Source organism: Nicotiana sylvestris, chromosome 4, assembly GCF_000393655.2.
Source record: "Nicotiana sylvestris chromosome 4, ASM39365v2, whole genome shotgun sequence".
Taxonomy (NCBI): Eukaryota; Viridiplantae; Streptophyta; class Magnoliopsida; order Solanales; family Solanaceae; genus Nicotiana; species Nicotiana sylvestris.
Window position 1 is genome coordinate 28,707,065 of NC_091060.1, and position 25,994 is coordinate 28,733,058.

Below are 25,994 nucleotides of genomic sequence, written 5' to 3' on the forward strand. Positions count from 1 at the left end.
TAAGTCCTAATTGATTTTGAACCAAGTTGTCTACATTAGTGGATAAATACATGAAGGGCAAGCCTATGACACTACTTTTGTGCATTTGAATATCTTTGAAAGAGTGAGAGTAAATTCTTTCCATTTGATATCCCATGTTTGGTTAAATTGCAATTTATAAGTTGGGATTCTCTCTTAAGTGTGAGGACACATGAAAATTTTGAGTTGTGAACTTAATCCAATCTCCAATACTACTAGAAATTTGGCCTCTTGGGACGGTTCATTGGCAACGGTTATAAAACCGTTACATTAAATATCTATGGCAACAATTAAAACTGCTCCATAATTATTCCAGTGTTGTTGGAACAAATACAAAAATGAACCGTCACAATAGAGATATAACCGTCGCAATAGTATTCTCTATTGTAACGCTTGTTGTATTCGTCACAGTAGGTTCCTCTGTGGTGACGGTTATCTGAAAAAATAAGCTATTTGGACGCTTCTTATTTTCCCTCATCCAATTTAATGAACCCGCTACATCTCTTATTTTTATTATTTTTTAAAACCCTAAAATAATATGTGAGCCCACTACATCAACAAAAACCCCTATTTCTCTCATCTCCTTCTTTCACATAGCTAGCTCTAACTAGAGAACCCACTGAGAAATCCCACATAACTCTGGCCAGCGTGATGGTTTATTTTGCAGGTTTCCCCTTCTGGTAGGTCACAATTTTTTTTAATTTTTTGCTCTTTTTACTTCTTCCTCCTCACCTTCAATTTGTGGTTGTAGTAGCAATTTCATTCTTTAAGCCCTAAAAAATATCTAAAAATTCAATCTTGGTTACTGATTTCTTGCATTTTGCTTTAATAATATGGATAGTCTTGTTGAAGATTTGAAATAAAAATAAGTAGAAATATGGGTTTATTTCTTTATTTTTAATTTTGGGCTGCTATTCAATGTGGGTATACATTTCTCATGGTTGTGATAACTTTTCTTGAATCTTGTTGCTGGTATATTTCTATCAAAAGTTTTAAGCTTTAAGTTATGGAAGACTACTCCCATATTTATCTTCTATTTTTAATTTTTGGTGGGTTGGAGTGTATGGTTTGAATTCTTAATTAATTTGCTCAGATCTGTAGGTGTGAGGTGTGTTTCTGCATTTTCTATATTTAGTTGTGGCCTTTTTGTTTGAAGACAATTCTTTCATAGAACATTGGAGGTATATTCTTATTTATTTGCTATTACATCTCTTGAACAGTAAGGTTTCATTTAATCTCGTGATTTGGGTAAAAAAATTACAATTTGATTACTTCTTTTATTTATTCCAGAAGCTTTGATCCATCACTAGTTTTTCAATTTGTTATTTTTTAATTTAATTATAATCTTAGGTGGCCTCTTTGAATAGTCTCTTGAACCTTTATGGGTGAATAATGAGAATCGAGAAGTAATTATAAGTTATATTGAACTGTATTTGTGCACTGTCAGAAATTCAATTCATTAACTTTCTAGGTATGGGTGTGCATTCTATTTACCGATTCGATTTTGACCCTTATCGATTATCGATTTGTACATATGCTTATCGTTATCGTTTCAAAAAGGTTTCGATTTTTTGATTTCGATTTATCGATTTTTGGGGCTTATCGATTCAGTTATCAATTACACCAATAAGACAATTTGTGGGATTCCAAAGTATATTGCTATAAACACGCCTAATTAATATGGACAAAAAGAAGATAAAATAAGGCGAACACCGTTTATAACATAAAAATTGTATCAAAAAGAACATGCAACGAAACTAAAGTAAGGGGTCAAATGTATGCCACCAACACTCCAGCGGTATAAACAAAAATAAAAATACATCATCACGGCTAATTCTACTTTCCATTATTTTGAACTTCATTCCCTTGAGCTTTAAATATGATCATTCCTTAAATGTGGTAGATGGAATAATAGGGTTAGGTACTTAGGAAAAAGGAAAGGGTATTATAGAATAAGGTAATTTTTTTTAAAGTATATCTTATCGGTTTATCGATAAACCGATAAACGAAGAAGACAAAATCGAAATCGAAATCAATAACTCGATAAGAAAAATTTCGAAATCGAAATTGAAATCGATAAATCGATAAACAGATAACAAATAATCGATTCGATTTATCGATAAACCGATTCGAATGCACACCCCTATTTCTAGGTATCTTTCTGAATTTTTGCTTCCATTTTTTGCTACTTATAATATTTGCAAAATTCTTGGTTTTTTTGATTAATTTTATCATAAGTTGAGCAAAATGGTGCTATGAATCAGTAATTACAATTTATGAGTTTAACTTGATCTGGCTGTTAATCTTTTTTCTTGATCATTGGTTACAGAATCCTCAAGTTGATAACTCATCTAGGGGAGCTTTCGAAGTTTCTGTTATTGGATTACATGTTAAATTAAAATCTGCTCTCTTTGATACTCAGTTGACCTAATTTTATAATGTGATAATTAAAGTTGTTAAGTTTAGTTAATCTGTTGTATGTACAAATATCATGACCCTAAACCCGGACCCGGTCGTGATGACGTCTCTCGTGAAGACAAAGTCAGTCAATTAGACCCAATTCACTTTTTATACAGTTAAACAACATAAAAGCAGTCTAAAACATGATTTAGCAATACTAAGTAGCGGATAATATCAATAAAGTGCGGAAGTACAACCCAACACAACCCTAACTGGGTTATCACTAGTCATGAGCATCTATAAGTCAAAATACAATCCACTAAGTCTATAAACTAGTACAACTATCTGAAAAGAAAGATAGAACTGATAAAGGAGTAAAGACACGGGGCTGTGGACGCCAAGCAGCTACCTCGTGAGCTCCGAATGTCCGCCTGAAGCTGGAGGGATCAGCACTCGGGAGCGGATCCAGCTACGCCTCAATCTGCACACAGGGTGCAGGGAGTAAAGTCAGTACTCCAACTCAGTGAGTAACAAATGTAAATAATGACTAAAAGTAAGAAAACACGTAAGGCAAAAGCATTCTATAATGAAGCAGTAAAACCATTTCAAAACAGTAAAACAGTGAAAGATAGGTAAAATCCTTTAACTCAAAATTTAACTTCATGAAAAGCTCTTTTCAATGATTAAGCAGGTAATTGACCGTCAACAAATCCGCCCCTCGAGCAACATCTCAAAACAGTACCAGCCCCTCAGGCAATCACATAGAACAATACCAGCCACTCGGGCTCAATCTCACATCACAATGGGTACCCACGCTCACTGGGGGTGTACAGACTCCTAGAGGGGCCCCTTACGGCCCAAACGCAATAACAAGCCATCTCATGTCATCAAAACTAGGCCCTCAGCCTCATATCAATCAAGCCACCTCGTGGCGTACATATCTCAGGCCCTCGGCCTCATAATCAGTATCAAATCCTCACCATATAGGCCCTTGGCCTTACTCAGTCAAAATCCTCACAAGCCCCTCGAGCAATAGTAAAACAGTGTTTCTCAGCCCAAACATCATTTAAAATATCATTTAAGTCTTAAAAACTAAGTAAACATGGTTAAGTATGAAAACAATGGAAAATAACCTGACTGAGTTCAAGTATAAAGTCAAAACAATGAGGAAATATCAATAAAAAGCCCCGAAGGGTTCGAATAGTTGGCACTAGGCCCAAATATGACATTCAACCCAAATAATAATGATAGCAAATAGTTTTCAATCAAATACGCGGTAAAATAGTCAATCGGGAAGGACCAAGTCACAATCCCCAATAGTGCACGACCCCACACTCGTCATCGAGTGTGTGCCTCACCTTAATATAGCACTACGATGTGCAATCCTGAATTTCAAACCCTCAGAGCATCATTTACAATCATTACTCACCTCGAACCGACTAAATCTAGAGCTCGCGATGCCTTTGTCCCTCGAATAGGCCTCCACTCGCGTCGAATCTATCCAAAATAAGAACGAGGACGTCAAAATATGCTAAGGGAACGAAGCCCAAGCGAAAACAATCAATAAAGGGCACAAATCCCGAAATTACCATAACCTGACCCCCGAGCCCACGTCTCGAAATTCAGAAATTTTTACACAATCGATTCCTTTTCTTCCCACGAGTTCATACATATCAAAAGTTCTCAAATCTGACCCCAAATGGTCCTCCAAATCCCCAATCAAATGTCCAAATTTCCAAGCCCTACTTCTTCAATTGTTAGCTTAATTTCCATGATTTTCTAGGTGGAATTCACATAATAATCGGGTTTTAAGTCCGTGAATCTTACCTCCCAACGATTCCCCTTGAATCCCTCTTCAATATCCTTCAAAAATCTCCCAAAATGACCAACTATGGAGGAAATAAGCCCCAAAATCGCGGACAATACGAGCTTAAAACCATTCTGCCCAGGCATATTTTCCTTCATCGCGATCGCGGAACATCCCTCGCGATCGCGAAGAACAAACCTTCAGCTCCCAAAATTTCCTCTATGCGGACGCGATCTAGCCTTCGCGAACCTGATGCCCAGGCGAATGACTCTACGCGATCGCAGACATCCCTCCGCGTTCGCAATGAACAAAATCCGGCCAAGACCCCAGGTCCATTTAACTCTATGCGAACGCGACCACTTTCCCGCGTTCGCGATGAATAACCTCTCCACTCTATGCGATCTCAAGCCAACCTTCACGAATGCGAAGAACAACTAGACGTCCTCCTCAAAATCTTCTACGCGATCGCAAGACTCCCTATGCGATCGCGAAGGGCAAAATTCTGCAACAGCTGAACCTGCAACTTTTGCAATTTTCTCAACTTCAAAATGATCCGATTGACCACCCGAAACTCCCCCGAGGCCCCTGCGACATCAACCCAAGGCACCAACATATCCTAAAACCTTATTCAAACTTGTTCCAATCTTCAAAACGCCTCAAACGACATCAAATCAACCAACGAAGCTAAAATTAATTCTAAAATCTTCCGAATTCCGCTTTTGATCAACAACCCAACCAAACCACGTTCGAATGACCTAAAAATTTGCACACACATCCCAAATGACCCAACGAAGCTACTGCAATTCTCGAAATTCTATTTCGACCCCTATATCAAAATCTCGCCTATCAACCGGAAATCGCTAAAATCTCAATTTCGCCGATTCAAGCCTAAATCAACTTCGAACCTCCAAAACGCATTCCGATCTCACTCCTAAGTCATAAATCACCTCCCAAAGCTAAGCGAACCATCAGAACTCACGTCCGAGCCTTCTAACACGTAAGTCAACATGCTGTTGACTTTTCCAACTTAAACTTCCTTAAAAGAGACTAAGTGTCTCAAATCTTACCAAAATCATTCCGGATTCGATCCGACCAACCTGATACCACAAAACAAGGATAAATAAGCATAAAGAAACAGAAATGGGGAAAACAGAGCGGTAACTCATGAGACGACTGGCCGGTCGTCACAACAAACTATGCTTTGAGAAGAAAATGGATTTATTGTGTGATTGAAAACCCTATGCTATGAATAGCTAGGTATAATGAGATGACTTAGGTCATTGGTGCTCTGTTGTGTTTTGTATACTAGATAAAATAGGTAATAGACTAATTCGTCTTTATTTTACGGTTCATTCAGTCAAGTCAGGATGAAGATTCTTCTTTGTTAAATTTTGTGGTGCTATAGTGTTGTATGGTTGTGTTGTGGTTTTTTAATGCTCTATAATATCATACTTTCTAGCATGACTCAAAATATGTTGTACTACCATTCATCTTAATAAGTAAAATAAATCTGCCTAAATTCTTAGTATAGAACATGAGTATCCAATGCAAGATATTGTTTTTTCTTCTGTTTCTTAGCTTCGTGATTTGCTTTTGGTGTTATATAGGATATTCAATAGTTAATGGATAATGGAGATAAAAGTTGGATGGGTCTCTGAAGATCAACGAAGGAGTACATCCGCGGAGTGAACGATTTTCTTGACAAGGCATTTGAACGGACTGCCCAAGGAAATGAAATATTATGCCCTTGCAAAAAATGCATTAACTATTATTGGCATTATAGAAATGTAGTGGAGGATCGCTTGGTTGCTTATGGGTTTGTTACTGGATACACCAAAGGGGGTTTTCATGGGGAAAGGGTTTCCTCAAAAAATACTCTACGGTCAAGCAACGATGAGGATGATTCTAACATGCATGACGATATTGATGGACTACTTCATGATACTTTTTGAAATGCAGAGGGTGACTTGAGATGTGAAGAAGAAGTGAGAGAGGGACCATCTGAAGATGCAAATTTTTTTTTAAAATTATTGGAGGAAGGGAAGGAAGAGTTATACCCGGGGTGTGAGAATTTTTCTAAATTAAGTTTCTCCATTCGATTGTACTTGTTTAAATGCATTCATGGATTGAGTAATGTGGCCTTTTTAGACTTGTTAATAGAGGCATCTCCATTTGCTCAGTTACCTGGCTCTTTCAACAAGGCTAAAAACATGATACAAGATTTGGGTCTTAGTTATGAAAAAATACATGCATGCCCAAATGATTGCATGCTATTTTGGAATGACAATGTGAAAATAGATAATTGCACTGTTTGTGGGTCTTCCAGATGGAAGAATGTTGGTAATGGTTTGAATAATGCAAGCTCCAAACTCCCAGCAAAGGTTTTAAGGTACTTTCCTTTAAAGCCTAGGCTTCAAAGAATATTTATGTGTCCAGAAACAGCTGTAGCTATGAAATGGCATGCTACTGAATGACCGAATGATGGAAATTTAAGACATCCTGTTGATGGAGAAGCATGGGTAATTTCAAGCACAAAACAGGAGCAGTGTGTTACCATTCTTGGTCAATTAGCATCTCATCAGTCACCCCAAATTTCTGCAACTCCTTGGGCTTCTACGTAAATCATCTTGACTATATAAGTTGACATTACTGTTTTGCAGAAAATGTCTGAGATTAATATTAAGAACCGATTAAAGTTGAAGAATCCACATACTGCTGGAAAAACAAGCTTCGCTATCATTCGCAATGAATTGGTGTGTTCTCTAATTTATTATTAAATATAAACTTATCTTTTGAAGAAGATTTTTTTTATATCCACTTTATGTAACTAGGAAAAAACAAGGGATACTTCGGATCCCCTATCACTTAAGCATATCTTTGTGGCTATAAGAAAAAGGAAACTCGGGCGATAATACAAAGACTCGGATGAAGATACAATAAAAAAAAAATAGTGAGAATCAGAATTTTCATCTTATTATTATTTATTTTGAGCAATTATTTAGTTTTATTAATCGACTTACTTTTTATTTACTTGATTTCTGTCTTTCTGAATTTTCTTGTAGGTCGAAATGGAAGAAATTGAAATGCAACAAACCGATGATGGCAATGAATCTGTTAATGCATTTGCATCTGTAATGTGACCTGAACATCCAGGACGCTTGAGGTTATATGGACAAGGGGTTACACAAACTTCTTTGAAAGAGAAAATGGTATATTTTGAACACTCTCAAACTTCTACAAATGATTTCCAAAAGATGGAAGAGTGGATGCAAAAAATTGAGGAAAAATTTGAATAACAAAAGATAACTATACGTCAAGAAGTTGTCGAAGATGTCATCGGAAAACTTCAACGTTCAGGATTAACACTTGATCCTAACATTATAGCAACATTGTGCGATCACTCTGCACCACAAGCAGCTATTCAACCAATTCATCGGCCGTCTATTGGTAGCAACAGTCAAGGTATTACTTAAAACGTCGACACACATACACGGTAATTGGAGCTTACTGTTTGAGAATCACTACTGTCAGTTTTAGTCTGTATGACCTAAATGAAAAGGCTACTACTTGTTAAGTTAAAACACATGAAGAAAGATCTGATGTTTTACCTCATTAATAATTGAAAATGTCAGATTCTACTGGCTAGTGTTCATACTTGGTGCATTGATAACTTTTTTATATAGAAATTATATAGGTATATCACTTGAGTTTCCTAGGATCCTTTTAGGACTTATCTTGGATTTGGTTTAACTGTTGTTCACTTAATCTAGTCATTCAGGTCATGGGGACCTATTTGGATTTGATTGTAGTGTTGTTCACTCAATGTACTCTTTCATGAACCTTTAGAGTTCACATTCTGCTTTATGTTGAGTTATGTGGTAGATTTGAATATGCCTTGGGCATCTGATTGGTTCCTTGACTTTATTTTGGGCTCTATTCATCAGTTTTAGAAACTTCCTACTTAACCAATGTGCGTTGTATCTCACTGTGGCAGCTAATTGTTGGTTGCCAAAATTAGGAGTTCATTTATTCTCTCAGCATAGACTATTCTTTTTAGAGTAGCTTGACATCATGAATACATTTTTAGTCTAAAAGGGAAAGAAAATATCGGTGCAATATTTCTTTTTCTTCTGTTTCTCTTTCATTTTCTTTGTCATGATTATAGCAGGTTACTTAAGAATAGAAAGACCTTGCAACTATCTATGTTGCAGGTAAGTAAAAAAGTTAAGAATTGTTTTTTGGTAAGGAAAAGACTGTATGTTCCCTCTTGATGGTCAAAAGTTCTTTTCCACAGTAGGAAATTTTTTAGAATTTCCTACACTAGTTGACATCTAGTTGTGAGGAAAATAATTGTATTAAATTATACATAATGTAGCAAAAAGGTTTTCTGCTTATTCTTAAGTCTTTGGATTTGTTGCTAGGTAAATTTGTATAGTCCTCTAGTCCTGTGATTGACCTCTCTTCCTTTTACCCTTTCGGATGGTCAATTTGATTGCCTTTGAAGTTTCATTTCACAGTAGTAATTTCTCCATCCTTACTAATTAAAATGATAAGAAAAGTTAAGATTTAACTTACGAGGTGGCTTGACATTAGTTTGTATGTATATATTAAGAATATATATATTTTGTAAATATTTTACTTAATCGTTTATTTATCATCCTTGTAGGTGGAACAAATGAACAAGAAGTATAGCAGTGAAGACCTTACTTGAGGGCGTTGGTTCTGTTAGAGCTTCATATGTTCTAGGATCTTCTAATTTAGAATTTTTTGCAAACTTATCTGTGCTAACTTTGAATTGTTAAACAGTACGTTATATAGCTATTTTGCTTTTATGTAGATGATGTTAGTTGAATATATTGGATAACTATGTTGATTACTAGTCTCATTTCGTGATTTAGATACATTCCAATAATCTAGAATCGAATATTTTATTATATAGGTAATCAATTCGTCACTACTTTATTATATCGTTGCAATAGATCCCATAAACCGTTGCAGTAGCCTCTAAAAATTGTTATAATAGATATTCAATGCGTTGTCTCAAAAAGGTGTTGCATTAGCACCAAATATTGTAGCAACAACCTTAAATAACCGTTGCAATAACCTCTACAAACCGTTGCTATAGACTCAACAAATGGTGCGTAGGTTGATAACACGACGGTTTAAAACCGTCCCAATTAAACAGGTAACCGTTACATTAGAAACCATTGCACAAAACCGTTACAATATACGTATTGCGACACAAACCACTGGGACGGACCCCTAAACCGTTCTAATAGTTCTATGGCGACGGTTACCTATCTACTGGGACAGTTATTGAGGTGTTACCATAAGTTTATTTTTTAGTAGTGAATTGGGAGGAATGAACAAAAGAAAATTGTTTGTGATAATGAGTCAGATTTTGAAGCTTTAGTGTCATGACTTGGTTGCCACTTTGATTAGTGTAGTGTTTGAGCACTTAAATTGAAATAAAATTTGTGATAAGTTGGTGATTCATATGCTTTGGATTAATTGTTGGAACCAACCAAAGTCATTAGATTGTGTTTAATTTGCATTTTTGTTTTGACTTGAAATGATGCTTGGCATGCCATTGAGCTTAATTGATGATTTTAGTGAAGGATGTTCTTAGTCTTTGAATTGCTTGAGGACAAGCAATAGTTTAAGTGTGGGGGTTTGATAAGTTTGTATTTTACTAACTTATCTCTTCTTAATACTTAGGCTTTTGTATGATTTTGATGAGAAGTTAAGGCATTTTCTGAGGTTTATTGGCATATTTCAGGTATCATATGATTTGGAGAAGATATAGAAGAAAACAAATCAAAAAGTGCTAAAAGGGGAAAAATGGACCACTGCAAGCGATTACACTACGTGATCGCACAAGTCAACAATAGCAAAGCAATGCGAACACGTGTAAATAAGTGTGAACGCGAAGAAGGAAGCCTGGTCAGCGGCTGGTCAACTGAGCTATGCGAACGCATGACACTGTATGTGATCGCATAGCTTGGAGAAATCATTCACCGCGAACACAATAGTACATATGTGAACGCATAGTGTATTTTCTGGGTAGTTCTGGGCAAAAGTTGAATTTCACGTTTTTAATCCCCAAACCTTTTAATACACGCACTAGCAGATATATTGGACATCTTTGGCTTATTTTCAATTCCAAGAGACTAGAGAGAACAAGTTTTGGAAGCTAGGGTTTGCACACACACATTGGTCTTGAAGATTTGAAGCTTGTGGTTAAGGATTTCTTACCCATTTATGTTTATTTCTTCATTTCCTTGCTTTGTATTGTATATCTAATTGTGTAGTATTTTATTCAACACTTGAATCTTGTTTATGTAAATATTCATAGTTAAAGTGTGGATTAAATACCTTGTTCTACTTATGTACTGAATGATTTTTATTCTTTTAGGAAGTGAGTTATTGTTTCTTTAATTATTCTTGTTCTTTAATGTTTCTAAATGGATTAGCTAACCCTAAGACTCGCCCATTAACTCCGAATTAATTTTGGAAAAGATAATTTGGGGTTGAGAAAGATTAATTAACAAGAACTTGAGGTTTTAACCCTCATTTTATAGGTTCTACCTAGGGATAGGATTGAATTACTTGTAGCCATTCCGGATGTGCTTAATCTCTTAATTGTTTTAGGGATAATTCAATTGAGAAGTCTTGTTAGTCTTCGAAAGAAGCTAATATAGAATTATTACCCATGGCTAATTAACATAAACTCTCTCATATTTGTAAAATCATGAAATACATTGGATCGTTACTTGGGTGTAATTCCTGATGCAACCATACTTGTAGCCATTGATAATTTTACTTGCTTTCTAGGTTAGTTTACATTTCCGCATTTTGGTATAAATATTTTCTCAAACCAATTCTACATGTTTGGCATTGCATAACAAGTGATAATTCTCTTACATTCCTAATCGCCTACATATTGTTCTCTGTGAGATTCGACCCTGGCTCATAGTTGGGTAAATTATATTGCATGCGACCGTGTCTATTTACTTTTTAGTAGTGGATTTGGACGTCATCACTAAGGTGCTTTCGTTGGGTGGTTTGGGGGAGCCTAGTTCTGAAGCTTTTCAGAAAGAGTAGGCGGCCCGGAATGATCTAGTCTGGTTTATTGAAGTGAGAGATTCCCCTTTGGGATCAACTATTTCCCCGAGGGAGATGCAAGATGCCCAAAGCAAAGAGTATTTCGATGTGGGGGCGTCCTTCAGAGATAAAAATGTGTTTGAAAGGATTTTTGTTGTGCCTGAGGAAAAACCTAAGCTTGAGGCCTCACTTATTTTCACTGAGATCGACATGGTTTGTGAGCATGTAATCTTTTCGTAAATTCTGCTTGGTGCCCCGATTTTCGTCTTATTAACCTTGTTTCTTTCATGGTTCCAGGCCAAGGTGCTTTACAATCAAACCTTCGCCAGGTTTCAAACTGAGCTGACTCGATACGAGGGTGAGCACAAGAGGCTCGCCTTGGAACCTGATGAGTTCAGAGCTCTTTCTACCAAGAGGGAGGAGGAACTCTGTGGCCTTCGGGATTGTTTGGAGGCGGTGTCTTGCGAAATGACTCATATCACTGAGCAGGTTATATAGTTCTTGGTTTTTTTTGTCTATATGTTTATCCGACTTCAGTGCTTTAACACCTTCGAGTCGATCTTTGCAGCTTGAGAAGAAAAATGTCCTAATGAAGAAGGAACTCCGAGTCAGGGACTCTGAAATTCTCGAAATCAAACGTCACGTGAGTGAGATAGTCTCTGAGAATGATGCCATTCAGGGGTAGGTGGTCTCAGTCGGGCATCAACTCGATGATGCGAGGGCGGAGAGTAATAAGTATAAAGGTCTACATATTGAGTTGGTTGCTACACTATCCGAGGTTAAGGCTGAAGGCGAGGCGTTCATGCCTTCACATAAAGAGGATGCTACTACTACAAATGATCAGGCCCGGAAGGTGTCCGAGGATGCCGAGCTGCGATTGACTCGAGCTGTGGAGCATGCCCATTTAAAATCTCGGAGATAGGATCTCGAGGAAATTCGTGCGGGGAGCGTCTATTTGTCCGCCGAGATCGATCGAGATGGTGAAGACCCTAGAAGAGGAGGTTGCGACCCTTCTTTCTTCTGAAGGCGAGTCGAGTAGTGGCTCGGAAGATAATGAAGAGGGAGGAGAGCTCCCCAAAAGGGGGGAGGCCGTTGAGAACCTAAAGGTCACGACCGGTGCTGTTGAAAGCACAATTTTTGAGGGAGCCATTGGAGGCTGTGACGACCCGGCCAATCATCTCATGAGTTACCACTCTGTTTTCCCCCATTTTGCTTCTTTATGCCTTGTTATCCGTGTTTTGTGATATCGGGTTGGTCGGATCGAATTCGAAATGATTTTGGTAAGGTTTGAGACACTTAGTCTCTTGTGAGGAAAGGTCAAGTTGGAAAAGTCAACCGGATGTTGACTTATGTGTTAGAGGGCTTGGATGTGAGTTCCGATGGTTCAGTTAGCTTCGGGAGGTGATTTATGACTTAAGAGTGTGATCAGAATGAGTTTTGGAGGTTCAAAGTAGGTTTAGGCTTGAATTGGCGAAGTTGATATTTTGGCGATTTTCGGTTGGTAGGCGAGATTTTGATATAGAGGTCGGAATGGAATTCTGAGAGTTGTAGTAGTTCCGTTGTATCATTTGGGATGTGTGTGCAAAAGTTCAGGTAATTCGGACATGGTTTGGTTGGGTTTTTGATCAAAAATGGAATTTGGAAGATTTTAGAAAATTTGTCTTGAATCCGAGGTGTTTAGGTTGATTTGATGTTGTTTGAGGTGTTGTAAAGATTGGTACAAGTTTGATAAGGTATTAGGATATGTTTGTGCTTATGGTTGAGGTCCCGAGGGCCTCGAGGTGATTTCGGATGCTTAACCGAAACGTTTGGACTTTGTTGCAGTTGCTGAAGTTGCTCCTTCTGGTATTTCCGCACCTGCGGATTGGGGACCGTAGGTGCGGCGCCGCATAAGCGGAAGGTTGGCCGCATAAGTGGAATTTGAAGAAGTTGTCAGGAACTGCAAAAGCGGTTGGAATACCACATCTGTGATGGCGCAGATGCGGAAAGTTGACCGCAGCTACGGAAAGGGGAGCTTAAGTAATTTCCGCAAAAGCGGAGGAAGGACCGCATATGCGGTACCGTGAAGCGGAAATATAGGCGCAGATGCAAAAATCCCTGGCCAGAAGGTATATATTATCTTTTTCGCAAAATTTTGCTAAGTTTATCATTTTTTTAGATGAGAAAGAGGCTAAGGCATCAGATTTCGAGAGGAATCAAAGGATATTACTTGGATTCGATGCGAGTGGAGGTGATTCGAGGGGCAAAGGCATCGCGAAGTAGTATTTTCACCAGTTTGAGGTATGGTAACCATTGTAAATCTGGAACTAAGGGTACAAACCCCGGTATTTGACTTGTTTTGATAAATACGGTGATGCACATGCTAGGTGACGGGCGTGTGGTCGTGCACCGGTAGGGATTGTGACTTGGTCCATCCCGTAGCGACTATTAAGCCACGTATTTGATTTGGAACCTTATGATATTCCATGCTTTAGCTATTTATACTATATTATGGGTTGTATGTCGTGTTTGGGGCCCTGTGCCGATCTGTTGAGACCCTTAGGGGCATTTTTACTGTTTTTCTCACTTTACTTGTTTAATGCATATCCCCAGTCATGTTTTACCTATTTAAATGTTTAAAACTAGTTTTTATCACTCCACTTTTAATTGTGAGGATTGTTTGGGCTGAGTTCCCTAATTTCTATTGTTGCACCCGAGAGGCTGTGAGGTTAATGACTGAGAGAGGTTGAGAACCTAATAGTGAGGATATTATATGTATATATTATGGATCGGGCTTCACGCCGCAACTATACTTATATGGATCGGGCTGCACGCCATAACGATATATATATACTGGGTCGGGCTGCACGCTGCAGCAATATATATATTGGATCAGGCTGCGCTTCGCAACGATATGACGTTTGGGCTGTAGGATCCCCTCCAGAGTCTGTACACCCCCAGTGAGCGTAGTCGACTATAAATGACGAATCAGGCTATACGTCGCAGTAGTTACTATGATTTCTATTACGATGAGATATTAATGAGCCTGGGTGCTGAGAGCGAGTATTGAGTGATGAGAGTTGAGTCTCGAGTGACTGAGAGGCTACCCGAGAGGCCATATTCTGAGTGATACCTTGCCTGAGGGGCCTAGTTATGATATTTTTACTGACTTTACTCTTCTTTTAAAATAAGCCATTGTTGGAAAAATTGCTAAGTATATGATTTCAAGTGTTTAAACTAAAATTTTATGATTTTACGATGAAACTGGTTTTAAACTGTGAAGTTGACCTGTTATCCTGTTGTTTTCTTCAGTTATATGATTTTAACTGCTCGTCACTACTTTCAGACCTTATTTAGTTTAGATACTTACTGAGTTGGTGTACTCACATTACTCCATGCACCTTGTGTGTAGATCTAGGTGCCCCAGCGGCAGAGTGTGGATCCTCAGCATTGTCAGAGTTTGTCGGAGACTATAAAGTAGCTGCATGGTGTCCGTAGCCTACTCTCTTCCTCTTATCCTCGTTTTCGTGCATTTTAGGCTTGTTATGTATTAGACAATCAGACTTGTATATTTAGAGGCTCTAGACTCGTGACACCAGATTATGGGGCTGTGTAGTTTCCTGTTATTTGACTTTCGCATAATTTCTGTTGCTTTAAGCGTTTATAATGGAATTTGGTATTTAAAACATGTGTTAGGAAATGTCTTATTGTTAAAGTAAAAAGGGTTATGATTCATTGATTGGTTGGCTTGCCTAGTAATGTGATAGGCGCCATCACGACTGGTATTTGGGGTCGTGAAAAGTTGGTATCAAAGCCTAGGTTACATAGGTCTCGCTAGTCGTGAGCTGGTTTAGTAGAGTCTCACGGATCGGTACGGAGACGTTTGTATTTATCCTCAAAAGGCTGTAGAACCTTTAGGAAAATCTTCATATTCTTGAAATTCTTGTCGCGCAAACTTGTTGACCAAAGTACAAAACTTTTGTTATTCCATTCTCTCACAAATGGTGAGGACACAAGTTACCGGTTAGGTTGGACGACCACCAGTTCCAGCAGTTGGGGCCACCAGAGACCGAGGACATGATCGAGGCCGTGGTAGGGGCAGAGCAGCTAAGGCAGCACCTGCAGATCCACCAGTTGCCCCAGTTTAGGATCAGGTCCTAGTTGTGGACGCTACAGCAGTACCAGTTCAGGCACCAACTGTGCCGATTGTGATTCCAGGCCTTTAGAAGGCTTTAGCTCAGATCTTATCAATGTGTACCGATTTGGCTCAATCAGGTTCAGTTACTACGACCGCAGCTACTTCTCAGGCTGGGGGAGGAACCCAGACTCCCATTGCTCACACACCTGAGTAGGTTGTGCAGGGACTCCAGACACCGGGGGTACCTCCAGCCCAGCCGGTTGTGCCAGCTTAGGAGTTTGTGGTACCAATTATGTCGGATGACGAGCAACATCGACTACAGAGGTTTGGTAGGCTCAAGCCTCCAACTTTTAGCGGTGCAAAGGGCGAGGATGCCCAGGGGTTCTTGGATAAGTGTCAAATGATGCTTCATATTGTGGTGATCCTAGAGACTAGTGGAGTAGCTTTTACCACCTTTTAGTTTTCTGAGGCTTGGTGGGAAGCGTAAGCCTATTGGTGCAACGCCCCTTACTTGGCAGCAGTTCTCTGTTCTCTTTCTTGAGAAGTATATGCCACAGTCTCACCGAGAGAAGCTGTGTAGGCAGTTTGAGCAGTTGCGTCAGGGAGAGATGACTGTGATGCAGTATGAGATGCAGTTCTTTGAGTTAGCCTGTCATGCGGTTTGGTTGGTTCCCACAGATCGAGAGAGCATTATGAGGTTTGTTGATGGTCTCACATATCAGCTTCAAATTCTCAAGACTAGGGAGGGGGTGACAGGTTCTACTTTCGAGAAGGTTGTTGACATCGCCCATGAGATTGAGTCGGTTCGCCGCTAAGAGAGAGAGGAGAGGGAGGCCAAGAGGCCTCGGGGATCTGGTAGCTTTAGCGGTGCTCCTTCGAGGGGTCAGTTCCAGTAAGAAAGAGGTCGTCCCTTCAGACAGGCTCATTCAGCTCTCCCAGGGTATCGTGAGGTATCATCGGGTCATGGTTCCCACAGTTCTCATTAGGGCTACTCATCACTCAGTGCCCTCCCAGCTTCTTCCTGTGCTCCATCAGTGTAGGGTTCTTCTATGCCAAGACATTCACATTGGCTATACCGGGTGTGCCACGGATTGAGTGGCGAGGTTTGACTGATTATGTACCTAGTAGAGTGATATCATTCTTAAAGGCCCAACATATGGTTAGGAAGCGATGTCTTTCGTATCTAGCCTTTGTGAGGGATGTCGGAGCTGAGACTCCCAGTACTGATTATGTCCCAATTGTAAGGGATTTTATGGATGTGTTTCCTGCAGACCTGCCGGGTATGCCACCAGACATGGACATTGATTTTGGTATTGACTTGGTGCCGGGCACTTAGCCCATTTCTATTCTGCCGTATCGTATGGCACCAGCGGAGTTGAAGGATTTAAAAGAGCAGCTCTAGGAACTCCTCGATAAGGGGTTCATTCGGCCTAGTGTGTCACCTTGGGGTGCGCCAGTTCTGTTTGTGAAGAAAAAGGATGGCATTATGAGGATATGCATTGATTATAGGCAATTGAACAAGGTAACAATTAAGAACAAGTATCCTTTGCCTCGCATTGATGATTTATTCAACCAGCTTCAAGGAACGAGAGTGTTCTCCAAGATTGATCTCCGTTCAGGTTATCACCAGTTGAAGATCAGGGACTCGGATATTCTTAAGACAGCTTTTAGGACCCAATATGGTCATTATGAGTTCTTGGTGATGTCTTTTAGGCTGACCAATGCCCCAACAACATTCATGTATTTGATGAACGACCTTATCTTGATTCGTTTGTCATAGTCTTCTTTGATGATATTCTAGTGTATTCACGTAGTTAGGAGGAGCACGCGGAGCATTTGAGAGTTGTGTTACAGAGATTGAGGGAGGAGAAGTTTTATGCAAAATTATCCAAGTGTGAGTTTTGGCTCAGTTCAATGACTTTCTTGGGGAATGTGGTGTCCAGCGAGGGTATTCAGGTTGATCCGAAGAAAATAGAGGCAGTTCATAGTTGGCCCAGACCTTCATTAGCCACAGAAATTTGCAGCTTTCTTGGTTTTGCGGGTTATTATCGCCGTTTTGTTCAAGGATTCTCATCTATCGCATTGCCCTTGAGTAAGTTAACCCAGGAGGGTGCTTCATTTGTGTGGTCGGACTAGTGTGAGGACAGCTTTTAAAAGCTCAAGACAGCTTTGACCACAGCTCTAGTGTTAGTTTTGCCATCAACTTCAGGTTCATATACCGTGTATTGTGATGCTTTCAGAGTTGGCATTGGTTGTGTGTTGATGTAGGAAGGTAGAGTTATTACTTATCCTTCTCGTTAGTTGAATCCCCATGAGAAGAACTGCCCCGTTCATGATTTGAAGTTGACTGCCATAGTTCACGCGTTGAAGATTTGGAGGCATTACTTGTATGATGTGTCATGGGAGGTGTTTACTGATCATCGTAGCCTCCAACACTTGTTCAAATAGAAGGATCTCAATTTGAGGCAGCAGAGGTGGTTGGAGTTGCTTAAGGATTATGATATCACTATATTGTACCACCCGGGGAAGGCCAATATGGTGACTGATGGTTTAAGCCGAAAGGCAGTGAGTATGGGGAGTTTGGCATATATTCCAGTTTGGGAGAGACCTCTTGCAGTTGATGTGCAGGCCTTGGCCAATCGGTTCGTGAGATTAGATATTTCGGAGCCCAGTCAGGTATTGGCTTGTGTGGTTTCTCGGTCTTCCTTATATGATCGCATCAGAGAGCGCCAATATGATGATCCACATTTGCTTGTCCTTAAGGATAGAGTTCAACACGATGATGCCAGAGATGTGACCATTGGTGATGATGGGGTGTTGAAGATGTAGGGCTGGATCTGTGTGCCCAATGTAGATGGGCTTCGTGAGTTGATTATGGAGGAGGCCCGTAGCTCGCAGTATTCCATTCATCCGGGTTCCGCGAAGATGTATCAGGATTTGAGACAGCACTATTGGTGGCAGAGAATAAAGAAAGACATTGTGGGATTTGTAGCTCGGTGTCTCAATTGTCAGCAGGTGAAATATGAGCATCAGAGACCAGGTGGCTTGCTTCAGCGGATAGATATTCCCGAGTGGAAGTGGGAGAGGATCACTATGGACTTTGTTGTTGGACTTCCATGGACTTTGAGAAAGTTCGATGCTATTTGGGTGATTGTGGATTGGCTGACCAAGTCTGCGCACTTCATTCTTATGTGTACTACTTATTCTTCAGAGCAGTTGGCAGAGATCTATATCCGGGATATTGTTCGGTTGTATGGTGTCCCAGTTTCCATCATTTCAGATAGGGGCACTCAGTTTACTTCATAGTTTTGGAGGTTTGTGCAATGAGAGTTGGATACTCAGGTTGAGTTGAGCACAACTTTTCACTCTCAGACGGACGGGCAGTCCGAGCGCACTATTCAGATATTGGAGGACATGTTGTGTGCTTGTGTCATTGATTTTGGAGCTTCATGGGATCAATTTCTACCACTTGCAGAGTTTGCTTATAACAATAGCTACCAGTCGAGTATTCAGATGGCTCCATATGAGGCTTTGTATGGGAGGATGTGATCTTCAGTTGGTAGGTTTGAGCCCGGTGAGGCTAGGCTATTGGGGACAGACTTGGTGCAGGATGCCTTAGAAAAGGTAAAGGTAATTCAGGAGAGGCTTCGTACAGCGAAGTCGAGGCAAAAGAGTTATGTTGACAGGAAGGTTCGAGATGTGTCCTACATGGTAGGTGAGAAGGTTCTGTTGAGGGTTTCACCCATGAAAGGTGTTATGAGATTCGGGAAGAAAGGGAAGTTGAGTCCTCGGTTCATTGGGCCTTTTGAGGTGCTTCGGAGGATTGGGGAGGTGGCTTATGAGCTTGATTTGCCACCCATCTTATCGAGTGTGCATCCGGTATTTCATGTTTCTATGCTCCGGAAGTATATTGGGGATCCGTCTCATGTTTTGGATTTTAGCACGGTTTAGTTGGATGATGATTTGACTTATGATGTGGAGCCAGTAGCTATTTTGGGTTGACACATTCGAAAGTTGATATTAGAGGATATAGCTTCAGTGAAAGTGTAGTAGAGAGGTCGGCTCGTGGAGGAGGCTACCTAGGAGATTGAGCGGGAGATACAGAGCAGATATCCTCACATGTTTGAGGTTTCAGGTATGTTTCTTGACTCGTTCGAGGACGAACGTTTGTTTATGTTGGGGAGGATTTGACGACCTAGCCAGTCGTTTCATGAGTTACTGCTTCGTTTTCCCCTATTTCTACTTCTTTATGCCTTGTTATCCGTGTTTTTTGACATCGGGTTGGTCGGATCGAATTCGGAATGATTTTGGTAAGGTTTGAGACACTTAGTCTCTTGTGAGGAAGGTCAAGTTAGAAAAGTCAATCGGATGTTGACTTATGTGTTAGAGGGATCGTATGTGAGTTTCGAGGGTTCGGTTAGCTTCGGGAGGTTATTTTTTACTTAGGAGTGTGATCGGAATAAGTTTCGGAGGTTCGAAGTAGATTTAGGCTTGAATTGGCGAAGTTGATATTTTGGCGATTTCCGGTTGGTGGGCGACATTTTGATATAGAGGTCAGAATGGAATTCCGAGAGTTGCAGTAGTTTTGTTGTGTCATTTGGGATGTGTGTGCAAATTATTATCTCATTCAGACGTAGCTTGGTTGGGTTTTTGATCAAAAACGAAATTTGGAAGATTTTAGAAAATTTGGCTTGAATCCGAGGTGTTTTGGTTGATTTGATGTTGTTTGAGGTGATTTGAAGATTGGTACAAGTTTGAATAAGGTATTAAGATATGTTTGTACTTTTAGTTGAGGTCCCGAGGGCCTCGGGGTGATTTCGGATGGTTAACAGAAAAGTTTGGACTTTGTTACAACTGCTGAAGGTGCTGCTTCTGGTATTTCCACACCTGTGGATTGGGGACCGCAGGTGCAGTGCCACATAAGCGGAAGGTTGGCCGCAGCGGAATTTGGAGAAGTTGTTAATAACCGCAGAAGCAGTTGGAATACCGCATCTGCGATGGTGCAGATGCAGAAAGTTGATCGCAGATGCTGAAAGGGGAGCTTAAGTGATTTCCGCAGAAGCGGAGGAAGAACCGCATATACGGTACCGCAGAAGCGGAAATATAAGCACAGATGTGAAAATCCCTGGCCAGAAGGTATATATTGTCTTCTTCGCGAAATATTGCTAAGTTTATCATTTTTGAAGACGGGAAAGAGGCTAAGGCATAGGATTTAGAGAGGAATCAAAGGATATTAGTTGGATTCGACGTGAGTGGAGGTTGATTCGAGGGGAAAAGGCGTCGCGGAGTAGTATTTTCACCGGTTTGAGGTAAATAACCATTGTAAATCTGGAACTGAGGGTACAAACCCCGATATTTGGCTTGTTTTGATAAATACGGTGACACACATGCTAGGTGACGAACGTGTGGGCGTGCACCGGTAGGGATTATGACTTGGTCCGTCCCGTAAAGACTATTAAGTCGCGTATTTGATTTGGAACCTTATGATGTTCCGTGCTTTAGCTATTTATACTATATTATGGGATGTATGCCATGTGTTAGGGCCTGGTGCCGACCTATTGAGACCCTTAGGGGCATTTTTACTATTTTTCCTCACTTTACTTGTTGAAAGCATATCCCTAGTCATGTTTTACCTATTTAAATATTTAAAACTGGTTTTTATCACTCCACTTCTAATTGTGAGGACTGTTTGGACTGAGTTTCCTAATTTCTATTGTTGCGCCCAAGAGGCTGTGAGGTTAATGACTGAGGGAGGTTGAGAACTTAATAGTGAGGATATTATATGTATATATTATGGATCGGGCTGCATGCCGCATCGATATATATACTGGATCGGGATGCACACCGCAACGATATATATATTGGATCGGGCTGTGCACCGCAACGAGATGATGCCTGGGCTGTAGGAGCCCCTCCGGAGTCTGTACACCCCCAGTGAGTATAGTCGACTATAAATGACGGATCAGGATGCACACCGCAGCGGTTACTATGATTCCTATTACTATTAGATATTAATGAGCCTGAGTGCTGAGAGCGAGTATTGAGTGACGAGAGTTGAGTCTCGAGTGACTGAGAGGCTGCCCGAGAGGACATATTCTAAGTGATACCTTGTGCGAGGGGCCCAGTTATGATATTTTTATTGACTTCACTCTTCTTTTAAAATAAGCCTTTGTTGGAAAAATTGCTAAGTATATGATTTCAAGTGTTTAAACTGAAATTTGATGATTTTACAACGAAACTTGTTTTAAACTGTGAAGTTGACCTGTTGTTTTCTTCAAGTATATGATTTTTAACTGCTCGTCACTACTTTCAGACCTTATTTACTTTGTGTGCATATCCAGGTGCCCGAGCGGCAGAGTGAGGGTCCTCAACATTGTCCGAGTTTTCCAGAGACTGCAAGGTAGCTACATGGCGTCCGCAGCCCTCCTCTCTTCCTCTTATCCCCGTTTTTCCCGCATTTTAGACTTGTTATGTATTAGACGGTCAGACTTGTATATTTAGAGGCTCTAGACTCGTGACATCAGATTATGGGGCAGTGTAGTTTCCTGTTATTTGACTTCCTCATATTTTCTGTTGCTTTAAATATCTATAATGAAATTTGGTATTTAAAACCTGTGTTAGGAAATGGCTTATTGTTAAAGGAAAAAAGGTTGTGATTCATTGATTGGTTGGCTTGCCTAGTAATGTGATAGGCGCTATCACGACAGGTATTTGGGGTCGTGACAGAGGCATAGCTCCAGTGGTAGATTAGGGTTTTATTTGCATTTTTACCCTTGTAAGGGCTTCAGTCATAAGCTTTGTAAATGTACCTTTGTGAACCTTTCAACATGTATGTAAAGGTTTTTTTGTTTTTCATCATTTTTTGCCCTTGTCACTTTCTTGATAATTGATCCGAAATTTCGGACCTCAAATTTAAGCCCTTAGGAAACTACTACTACTGAGTGGTTTGTAATGGCTAAAAGTTGATCGTTCGGGGCTTAGTCTCGAGTCATGTTTTGTCTTGAGTTTATTGACCTTTAGGTCTGCCGTATCGGCCTTGAGGCTATTTGAGCAGGCTTTTGAGCTCTTGCGTATTTTTTCGGTGCGACCTCCCATATAGGCTAGCTCTTAGGCTCTTACGTGTTGGGTCGGTACGACCTTTAATAAGGGTTGGCGACAGTGGCTCTTGCGTATTTGCCCTTAGGCACTTATTTAGTTAACTTTTTCAGGCTCAGTCTTCGAGTCGGATTTTGGCTCGAGCTTATTGACCCTTAAGTTTTTTGATTTTTAAGCTGGCCTTTAGGCTCTTACGCGTTGGGTCATTACGACCTCTAATATGAGCTGGCGACAATGGCTCTTATGCGTTGGGTTCATACGACCTTTAATATGGGCTGGCGATAATGACTCTTACACATTGGGTTGGTACGACCTTTAATATAAGCTTTTATTTTCCCTCGTTAAAAACTTTATGAAGTTTTTGTGTTCGCTCGACTCTTCGATAAAAACCTCGATTGTGAGCCGTTATGTAGTGATAAATGAGCACCTCGGGAGGTTTTGCTCGATGGCTGAATCGTTTCGAATTGGAGCTGATATGATCGAAGCTCTTTTGCTTATGCCGAGGGTAGCCTGATTAACCGGTTCTTTTCGAAGTATTTTCGAAGTAATTCGAAGGCCTGTGATTTTATAGCGACGGTCGGACCTCCCCGAATCGCATGAGTTTGGCCAGAGACTGGTGACCGTAGTCATTTTGTTTGGCCATAGCCTTTTAGTCCCCAAGTGAAGTAGTTTCAGTGTTTACATCGAGGGTATGCCTTTTTAGGGGTCTTACAAGTTCCAATGTATAGCCTTAACTTTATGATCGGTATTATGCCTTTTGTAAGGTCTTATATTTTTAACATGCCTTACATGAGGTCTTACAGATTTGGTTACTTGGTACAAGTGTAACTCATGCCTTGCTAGAGGTCTTATAGTTTTGGTGCTACCTTATGGAGGTCTTATAATGTTGATAATGCCTCGTGGAGGTCTTATATGTTCTAGTATTGCCACATGTAGGGCTTTCGGGATCGAGGCTGCCCGTTTGGGGTCTTACGGCCTTGGGTTTCTGATAGCTCGATGGGATGATAGTCGACGACAGCCCCCGAGACATCAAAAGTTTTTTGGCTCTGGAGTCGTCATTTGCGAACTTGGTGTTGCCACATTGAGGGCTTATGAGTTTGAAGTTTCTGACCCGGACGTCATATGGCTTCGAGTATTGATGTCAGTCCCCGAGTGTTCGGGAGATTCTTTGGCACTGGAGCCATTTCTCGTAAAAGTAGCATACTTCTTTAAAGCGTAAAGCATTTTGATGGAGGGAAAATATTCTTGGATTACTTGGTACAAGTATACATGTTTCCGTCTTCAAGGGTTCAATTATTCTATGCGGGCACGGTTCATTCGACCGTTTGGCCCGATACATCATTTTCCTATCGAGACCCTTTTTGGCTCATCTTGATTTCTTCGAGAGGGTGATCTTCCCGGGGGATGACCCCTAGTGTTTGAGGTTGATTGAATAGAAGCCTTGAATACTTGTTAAGTTCTCCTTAGGTAGCATATAGATTTTGCCTCGTTAATAACCTTTTCGGTAAAACCCTTCTTGGGATAAAATCCGATCGAAAGAAAAGAGTGCAATACATGCTTTAAAACCCAAGATCTTCGAGTCAGGGAAGGTTTCGGCATTTTCTATTGGACCCCTTAGCAGTGGTAACGTTTGAGCATTGATATGTTCCAGTTTCTTTGTAGTTGTTCGCCTTCCATGGTACCGAGCTTGTATGACCTTTTGCCGATTACTCTGAGGACACAGTATAGTCCTTCCCAGTTTTGGCCTAGCTTTCCTTCATTAGGATTTCAAGTGTTTAAGGTGACTTTCCTTAGGACTAGGTCTCCTAAATGTCAGAGATTTGTTCTCCTGTTATAGTACCTTTCGATTCTTTGTTTTTGGGCGGCTATTCGGACCAACGAAGTTTCTCGGTTTTCATCCAATAGTTCAAGAGCCGCAGTCATGGCCTTGTTGTTTGAGCTCTTGGTGGTGTGTCAGAATCTGGCGTTGGGCTCTCCGACCTCGACCAGTATCAAAGCCTCGGCACCATATACCAAAGAGAAGGGCATTTCTCCTTTGCTTGATTTTGGAGTTGTTCGATATGCCCAAGCACTTCGGAAAATATTTCTCTCCATTTTCCCTTTACACTTTCCAACTTCTTTTTTAAGTTTTGAATGATGGTCTTGTTTGTTGACTCGGCCTGACCATTTGCACATGGGTGGTAGGGTGTCGACAGGATTCTTTTGATTTTGTGATCTTTGAGGAACTATGTTACATTGCTTCCGATGAACTGCTTCCCGTTATCACATGTTATCTTGGAAGGAATCCCAAATCTGCAGATGATATGGTCTTAGATGAAGTTGATGACTTCTTTTCTCTTATCTTTTGGAAGGCCTGCGTTTCCACCCATTTTGAGAAGTACTTAGTCATAAATAAAATAAATCTAGCTTTACTTGGTGCCGTTGGTAGAGTTCTGACAATGTCCATCCCCCATTTCATAAACGGCCACGGCGATAAAATCGAATGTAGCTGTTCACCGGGTTGGTGAATCATTGGGGCAAATTTTTGGCATTTGTCGCTCTAACGGACGAATTCTTTGGTGTCCTTTTCCATGTTGTCCTAATAGTAGCCTGCTCTGATCAACTTTCAGATTAAGGAATCGACACCGGAATGAATTTTGCAGGTGCCCTCGTGAATTTCTCGGAGCATATAATATGTGTCCCCCGGCCCCAGACATACTACTAGGGGCCCATCAAAGGTTCTTCTATACAGAGTTCTATTTTTGTTGAGCGAGAATCGGGCTGCTTTGGTTCGTAGGTTCCTCGACTCTTTTGGGTCCGCGGGTAGTTTCCTGCTTTCCAAATAGTCGATATATTTATTTTCCCAATTCCACATCAGGCTAGTGGAGTTGATCTCGGCATGACCTTCCTCGATTACTGATTTGGATAGCTAAACAATAGCCCCGGGGAGTAGGTTATCTTCCTCGACAGATGATCCCAGGTTTGCGAGGGCATCGGCCTTGCTATTCTATTCTCGAGGTATGTGGATCAAAGTCCATTCTTTGAAGCGATGCAATGTGACTTGAATTTTATATAAGTACCTTTGCATCCTGTCTTCTCAAACCTCGAAGCTCCCATTTTCCTGATTTACTACCAGGAGGGAATCACATTTTGCTTCGATGAATTCAGCTCCTAGGCCTTTGGCCAATATCAGACTTGCAATTATGGCCTCATATTCAGCTTCATTGTTAGTCAATTGTAGTTCTTATAGATTGCCTGATTATGCCACCCGTAGGCGGCTTTAGAACTATGTCGAGCCTGGACCCTATTATGTTTGAGGCACCATTAGTGAACAGGGTCCATACATTGGAAGACGCGCCTGCTTTTAGTAAAAGTTCTTTCTCTACCTCGGGCAAGAGAGAGGGCATAATGTCGTCCACAAAATCCGCTAGAATTTAGGATTTGATAGCCGTTCGGGGTTGATACTCGATATCA

The 25,994-nt window shown here is 40.6% G+C and overlaps 1 long non-coding RNA gene across 2 annotated transcripts; it reads left to right on the forward strand.

Moving 5' to 3' along the window:
• Positions 1–423: 423 nt before the first annotated feature.
• LOC104245174 (uncharacterized) lies at positions 424–9,104 on the forward strand. 2 transcript variants are annotated; one of them, XR_011406719.1, is made up of 4 exons: positions 424–698; positions 5,833–6,978; positions 7,288–7,718; positions 8,892–9,104. It is a non-coding gene; the product is annotated as an uncharacterized lncRNA (long non-coding RNA). The 2 variants fall into 2 exon arrangements; XR_715665.2 differs by having other exon boundaries at positions 7,288–7,687.
• Positions 9,105–25,994: the final 16,890 nt, after the last annotated feature.